Source organism: Elaeis guineensis, chromosome 12 (assembly GCF_000442705.2).
Source record: "Elaeis guineensis isolate ETL-2024a chromosome 12, EG11, whole genome shotgun sequence".
Lineage (NCBI taxonomy): Eukaryota > Viridiplantae > Streptophyta > Magnoliopsida > Arecales > Arecaceae > Elaeis > Elaeis guineensis.
Window position 1 is genome coordinate 21336207 of NC_026004.2, and position 7728 is coordinate 21343934.

The window sequence follows — 7728 nt, forward strand, 5'->3', positions numbered from 1 at the left end:
CAATCTACGTGTTAAGGTTGCAATCTTGGCCTCTGATGCTAGGGTTGGTTGAATTTGATGCATTCCTCCTCTTGAAGGTGTAGCTTTATCAGGTTCCCTAGTTGTTTCCCACTGTAAATTTTTCTCGGCTAGGTCTTCTAAGAATTGCCAAGCTTCAGTAGTTTCTTTGTCCATAAATTGGCCTTGGCACATGGACTCTAGCATGGTTTTTGAGTTTGAATCTAACCCCTCATAGATGATCTGGCATAGTCTTCAAGTTTCTATTCCATGGTGTGGGCATTGGGTCAAAAGATTCTTGAAACGATCAAAGTACTTCCAAAATGATTCACCAGCTAGTTGGTAAAATTGATTTATTTCATTCCTAATCCTAGCTGTTTTATGATGGGGAAAATATTTTTTTAAAAATGTTCTCACAAAGCCCTCCCAGGTAGTGACAGCATAGTTTGGCAGACTATAAAGCCACTTCTTAGCATTGTCCTTAAGGGCAAAGTTGATTAATCTAAGTTTGACCTCATCCTCTGTTAATTGCAGTTTCATGGTTGCACATACCTCCTCAAATTCTCTAATAAATATATAAGCATCCTCTAATCCTGTGAATTTTGGAAGCATATTTATGATTTGAGGTTTGATTTCAAAATTGTTAGCTGTGGGTTGTGGCAACCTGATACAAGATGGTTGGATGGAGCCAACTGGATAACACAAATCCTTAAGGGTCATGGGTTGGATTGGTTCAGCCATTGGAACAACAGGAATTGACTCAATTCTAACTAGACGACCCGACACTCTTCTCCACACACGAGGTGTACGGTTCTCGATGTTTATACAATTTTTTTTTTTTATAAAATTTTTATGTATAAGGAAAAGAAAGAAAAGAGAAAAAGTTCTAAAGAGAAGATCCTAAGGAGTCCTAAATCTAAAGAAAAGTAACCAAATTAATTTAAATTTTAAATTTTTTTTTTTTTAAACAAGTGAATCAATAAATTAAACTCAATCTATCCTAGGGTTAACCTAAATCTAGACAGCTCCTAACTGTTCCAAGATGACCCTTCAAGCCTTCCAAGTGGAGATTGATCAACTAGTTAGCCAGGTAAGTATAAGAGGTGGGAGGTTCACTCATCGTTGCCTTTCTAGACACCAAACGAGTTGGCCAGGCCAGCAACTGAACCAATTTAATAAACCATCCTCAGGGACTTGCCTAGACACCAACTAATCAAACAACTCAAACTTGGTAGAACTCTTAGGGTTCCTTGTCCTATTGAGCTCGAATTCCTTAAGGTTGACGTCTAATTGATTTTAAGATTAAAAGTCTAGGTAATGCAATATGATGGAGATGGTTTTTGGGCTAAGGAAGGGTAATGAAATCCCCACCTTATCTTGTTAATGGGTTGATGCCCTTAGATTAATTATGAAAATGCAAATGCAAATAAACAAGATGACCAAGAATGTAAAAGATTTTAATTTAGAATTTTTTTTTATTTTGATATTTTACTTCACGATTATGAAATGTCTTTTGTTTTGTTTTATATTTTTTTTTTGTGATTAAGTAAATTCAAATGATTAGGTCTAAAAGCAAAAGTAATTAACTAAAAATAATAAAAGAGAAATTAGAAGCGTACCTGAGTTTTTCAGCAATCACCAACTAAATATAGAAACCTAAAAGAAAAAGAAAGAGAGTTATAACGCACGAAGAACAAATATTTGAAAACAATTTAAAATGCCAAATCCCCGACAACGGCGCCAAAAACTTGATGTGCAAATCTTAAAATTTATAAATAAAATCGCAAGTGCACGGTGTGCAGAGTAGCACGACCAGCGAGTACGGGTCGATCCCACAGAGACTTGGTTTAAAAACGATTTTCAAATCTATGCTCAAGCGAGCTTTAACAAAAATCAAAAGTCGAAAGTTGTTTGCTAAAGACAATAAGGCTAAGGATCTAGGGTTTTTGAATCCACTAGATCTAGATTAGAAAATTCTACCTAGAATTTTTCTTATTGATCCTAACGACTACTCCTCTTATTTTTCCTAAGCATAGATTATGAAGGGACTAAGGCCCAACGATAACCCATCAAGATTCTTTACAAGGGAGTAGTAACTAGGATCCCTTAGGATTTTCTCCTCCTATGCACTGAATCAAGCATGAACTATGAAGGGACTCTGACCCAACTGTAGTTCATCAAAAATTCTTGGCAAAAGAGGAAGAAAAAGAAACCCTAAGAAAAAGAAAGAACCCTATGTAAAATCCCTACTCATGATCTAGCTTCATCGCAAATCCTAGAAGGGATGCTTAGCTAGACATGATCTAAATCTACTTGCAAAATTTAAATACAGAAAAATAAACTACCCTAATTTCATAAATTAAACTATCCTAATTGCATAAATTTAAACTGCATAATTTAAACTAACCTAATTGCATAAAATTAAATTGCATAAATTAAACTATCCTAATTGCAAGAAAAATAAATTGCATAATGTAAAGAGATGAAATTGCATAAAAATAAGATTTTATATAAAAAAAAATTTATTACAAAAACTTCAAAGCTCGAGGCTTGAGAAGAGAGCTAAAAATCCCACTATCTAGGGTTACAAGCTTGATCGGAAGGAAGAATACCTAAAACAAGGGCCTTTGGGGGCTTTTTATAGGCATTTGGGGGTTATAAGGTTTTCAAAACTTTAGATGTGGGACTAAGAGGTTTTAGAGGGTTGTTAGGGGGGTTTATGGTGCGCCGATGGGTCCATGGTCCATGCGTCTGTTGCTGTGGACCAGGCGGCTAACCAGATCACTAAATCAGTTGATTTTTGACCAATTTTGATCTGATTTGACTCGGGTTTGATCCAATTGAGTCTTCTTTCTTCATTCTTCAATTCCTGGGTCAATTTAACTCCGTTTTGCATAAAATTTATGCCGTTGGAATCTTCTTTCCTTGTTCTTTCTATTGATGATCTCTTCTTCTGCAAAATATAATAATAAGTATCAATTTTTTAATAAAGTTAGATAATTTAGATATTAATTGATACTTTTTATGTCAATTTGTGACATAAATCAGTCATCAATGTATCGCTTTGTGGATCTTGTCATATTTATGAGGGATGGATGGTAAAGCATCACACCATAATGACTCAAAAAAGAAGATTCGAAGATCGCCTGTAAGCCTGTTAGGGCCCACCACATGTCGTACATTGATAGGTCCCACATTGCATTTCATGGATTAGTCTATGTGGCTCAATATAGGGGCGGTGCAGTGAAGAGTTGCATGATTCGACGGCTTGGATGTGCACCATGTGTCAAATCCAATGGTGCAGGGCTCAAATTTTGGTCATCCGTGAATGATATAAATAGGTCATCCTCCTATTGCTTTCTTTCTATTTTGCTCTTATCATTACATTCCTGCCTCCTACACCAGCTGCTCCCCTCCCTTTCGATCATTGTGGTTGGCCAAGGGAGGACCTTCTCGTTGTTGTCATCTTCCTTAATATTGGTAATTTTTCCACAGCAATCTTTCATTGGTCTTTTCTTTCTATTTAGCATTTCTTGCTTCTCTATCAGTTCTTACTTGTGTCTTTTCCCTTTTCCTAGTTTGGCTCCACCCTTCTTTTCCTTGCTTCTTCGATATTTTGTGTTTGATTGTTCCTTCCTCCCAATGTCTTATGACTGTGATGAGGTTGGGGGCAAAAGCCATCGTGATAGTCGAAATTCTCGATCACTACCCTCCATATCGGGTCCTAGAGCATCTCTTGGACTGCCATTAAGGCTAGCTCTCCGACTAGACATCGATCTCCCAAACCCCAATGCATAGGTAGCCTTATGTGCAGATTTGAAAATTTTTAGGGTTTGAGCAATGACGAGTCGTGTCTTATTGAGGATGACCTGAGAAGGTTTTGTTCTTAATTTTTCATCTCCTCGGCCTTTTGGCTTGAAGTTTCGGATCGAAATGGCTGTGTGACCGATGCCTGGGAGGGCCAAGTTGTTCTATATGAGGAATCTCTCCGAGTTGGCCTTTGACTTCTCTTTCATCCCTTTAATTAGCAATATCTTTGACTTCTATAAAGTTCTTCCGACCTAGATCATCCCAAACTCTGCTTGGATGATCATTATCTTCATCATCTTTTGTAGCTGGCTCGATATTATCTTGAGGTGTTCCCTCTTCAGAGCAGTATTCACTCTGAAGAAGCATCCTTATGAGAGGAGATGGTGGTACTTCTCTCCTTGATCGGGGTGCAAATTCATCACAGGTCTCCTTTCCTTGATCCATAGCTAGAAAAGTCATTTCTTCTTTGTGTCTTCGGATCAGCCCTGGAGGTTCAGCCTGATCTGGGATGACCCCCACTTGTCTTCTAATAAGATCAAGTTTGTCCTTTTAGAGGATGAGAAGGACTATCGGAGCCTGCTCGATGCCGAGGTGTCCGAGCTAAAGGATCTATGGATCGGGCATAATCTATATGATGTCGGTATTAGCCTAACATTACCTTAGGGTATGGTCGACGTTCTTTTTGATTTAGACTATTTTTTTTCTTTACTATTGTCAGATCTCGAACTGACTGTCCTTCTTTGGTTTTGTAGCAATGAGGTTGATTCTTTCATCCATCAAGTCAGCATTGAAGAGGAAGATGAGCTCCTCAAGCGGGGAGTCTGCATCAAAGAATCTAAGAAGTATCTAGTCGAGGTTTTCTATCCTCGCTTTTGCCTTGGCACTGTCTACGGGAATGTCGAGTGTTGACCCATGAAAATAGAGGATGAATCTAGTGGTGGATGAGCCACCACAATCTGTTGAGTTGGTGGCTTTAGGGTTGGCTCAAAATCCTTCCCCTCTTGTCGATCAAACTCTGTCTCCTTTAGTGACAGAGGGGCGAGAACAATCCCCATCTCGCCCTACCCTGCAGCTACCTTTTCCCATGGTACCAAGTTGGCCAGCAAGATCTAAGGTGGATCCTTCCTCATTCGTGAGTGAAGGGGGGCTCGTCACTATAGTAAGAAGAGTGTTGATAGATGATTATGCACTTTGAAATCAACAGCTTGTTTGGGAGCTAGTGAGCTTGTTTGGGAACTAGCGAAGATGATGCTGCTATCGGCCAGTTGATCAAAGATGAAGGCCCTTGGATAAGGTCGTCGGTGCTTCCTACGTCGATCTCCTCAGGTTGAGTTTTTATCTTTTATATTTATTTTTGACTTTTGATAGTGATTGCTAACTTTCTATTCTGTGCAGTAGGTACATGATGTCACCATCCTTGGTGAGGGCTTGGTCGGCTTCAACCGAGTGAAGCTCTTACTGGAGGAGAAACTTATGACGTTTGAGGCCTGTGCGATGGCTTCGAAGAAGCTGAGGCAAACTGCAAGGTGGTGAGATAGACTGCTGAAGAGGCGAAGGAGGCCACCGAGGAAGAGACTTCTTGGGCCAGATTTGAGCTCCAATCAACCTGAGAGAAAGTTGGGACCCTCAAGGGCCTAGTAGCCATCGAGCGCGGTGCCACAAGGGTGTTTCATCGGAAGGTGGTTGAACTCAAGGAGGCTCTAGAGCTCAGAGAAGTGGTAGTTAGAGCCGCTGAGGATAAGGTGGAGCTCATCAAGTTTAAGGCCGAAGAGGAGAAGGTGATGGACATCATCGAGGCCAACTTAAGGGTGTCAAAGAGTTCAAGGCTTTGGCAGAGTTCAAGGATAAGATCGCTGAGGGCTTCTCGATGGTCTATATATACGGCTTCGAGGCTTGCAAGGTGTGCTTGGATCGAATAGTTCCCAAATTAGACTTGAGCCGCCTTTGCCCAAGATCAGCAATGATGAGGTTAGGATACTTTTGTCGGCTGAAGATGAGCCTGGCCTAGCCGAGAACCCATCTTCTAGACCTACCATTGAGGAGGCTGCTGAACATGCCGTAGAGCCTGCACCCGAGGACCTCAATTAGGCTTATATTTTTTGCCTTTTTCTCCTTTCGTTGATAGCAAGCTTCTTGTAATGAACTTCTTCTAATGAAGTGGATTTTTCTATTTCCTTTTGATGCTTGTTTGAATGACTTTAATTGGTTGCTTGCCTAGCCAGCTTAGTCGTAACTTCGATTAACTACTCGTTAAGCGGGGATCTCTGGCCTATCTGGGGCCTCGATGTTAGAGTTATGTCATCAATGATCGATCTAAAATCGATTTATAGAAATTTTGCCAAGTCGCAATCATCATCTCAATTCAATTGCTGAGAGGGTGCTCGAGGAGATTTCAAGGAGGTCTCGTCCGTAATCAATTCAAAGTCGATTTGTGGCAATTTTATCAAATCACTATTATCATCTCAATCCGATTCCTGGGAGGGTGCTTGGAGAAATCCTAATGATGTCTCCTCCATAGTCTATCCGAAGTCGATTTACATCAAGTTTACCAAGTTGCCATCATCATCTCGACTCGACCCTAGTGGGGTACTTGGGGAGATCTCGATGAGATCTCATCCATAGTTAATTTGAAGTCAATTTATGATAATTTTTTCAAGTTGGCTCAACCCGATCCCACAGGGGTGCTTGGGAAAATCGCAATGAGGTCTTGTTTGTAGTCGATCCGAAGTCAATTTGTGGTAATTTTACCAAGTCGCCATCATTATCTCGATCCGATCCCTAGTGGGGTGCTCGGGGAGATCCTGATGAGATCTTATTTGTAGTTAATCCGAAGTTGATTTATGAAAATTTTATCAAGTTGCCATTGTTATCTTGACCCAATCCCTAATGAGGTGCTCAGGGAGATCCTGACGAGATCTCGTTCACAGTTGATCCGAAATCGATTTGTGAAAATTTTGTCAAGTCCCCATCATCATCTCAATCCATCTCTAGTAGGGTGCTTGAGGAGATCCCAATGAAATTTTATCCATAGTTGATCAAAAGTTAATTTGTGATAATTTTGTCAAGTCGCCATCATCATCTTGATTCGATCTCTAATAAGGTGCTCGGCGAGATCTTGGTAAGGTCTTATCCATAGTTGATTTGAAGTCAATTTATAATAATTTTGCTAAGTTATCTTCATCGTCTCCATCCGATCCCTAGTGGGGTGCTTGAGAAGATCCCGATGAGATGGAGGTCCTAACTTGAGTCAGGATATCTCTTTATGACCAGTGCCTTACCAATCACCATTATGGAGATCTTAGCCGTAGTCGAGATATCTCCATGAGGTTGATGCTTTGCGACCTAGTCATCGGGGTCCAGATATTTTGAATCAGATTTTTTTGATTATCGCTCTCCAAGATCGAGGCTGGACTCAGTTGTCTCGAGTGCCTTCTCATGGCATTTTTAGTCAATTCGAGTAGTTGATATCAGTCGAATGTAATCACTTTAAGAAGAGACCTATGGCAAGATTTAAAGAAAAATATTTTATTATTGTAACCAGAAGGTGTCAAACTCACAAATGAAATACTTTCATTGGAGGGGGAAACCAAGTTTCCTGCGCATCATCCCTCTTGTCTCCCGATTGACCTTCTACCCCCAATCACCTGCAAGCCTAAAGATTGCATTGATGACACCAATCATGGGTTGGTTATTGTTGTTTTCCTCATCGAATTGGTGTTGAGGTAGCTCTCTGGGTGCTCGGACCTATCACCTCCGGACATACTTTTCAAGATAGCCTTTCTGGATCAAGACTTCAATCTCATCTTTGAGTTGGAGGCATTCCTCGGTATCGTGGTTGTGGTCACGATATAAGCGATAGTATTTTTTCTTACTCTTTCTTATTGGTAGGATCTTCATTGGTTGGGATCAGTGAAGGTACCT

General features: G+C 40.2%; 1 non-coding gene across 1 annotated transcript; it reads left to right on the forward strand.

Moving 5' to 3' along the window:
* The first annotated feature begins 262 nt into the window (after positions 1–262).
* LOC140852996 (small nucleolar RNA R71) lies at positions 263–369 on the forward strand. The gene has a single exon (XR_012136073.1). It is a non-coding gene; the product is annotated as a small nucleolar RNA R71 (small nucleolar RNA).
* The last annotated feature ends 7359 nt before the right edge of the window (positions 370–7728 follow it).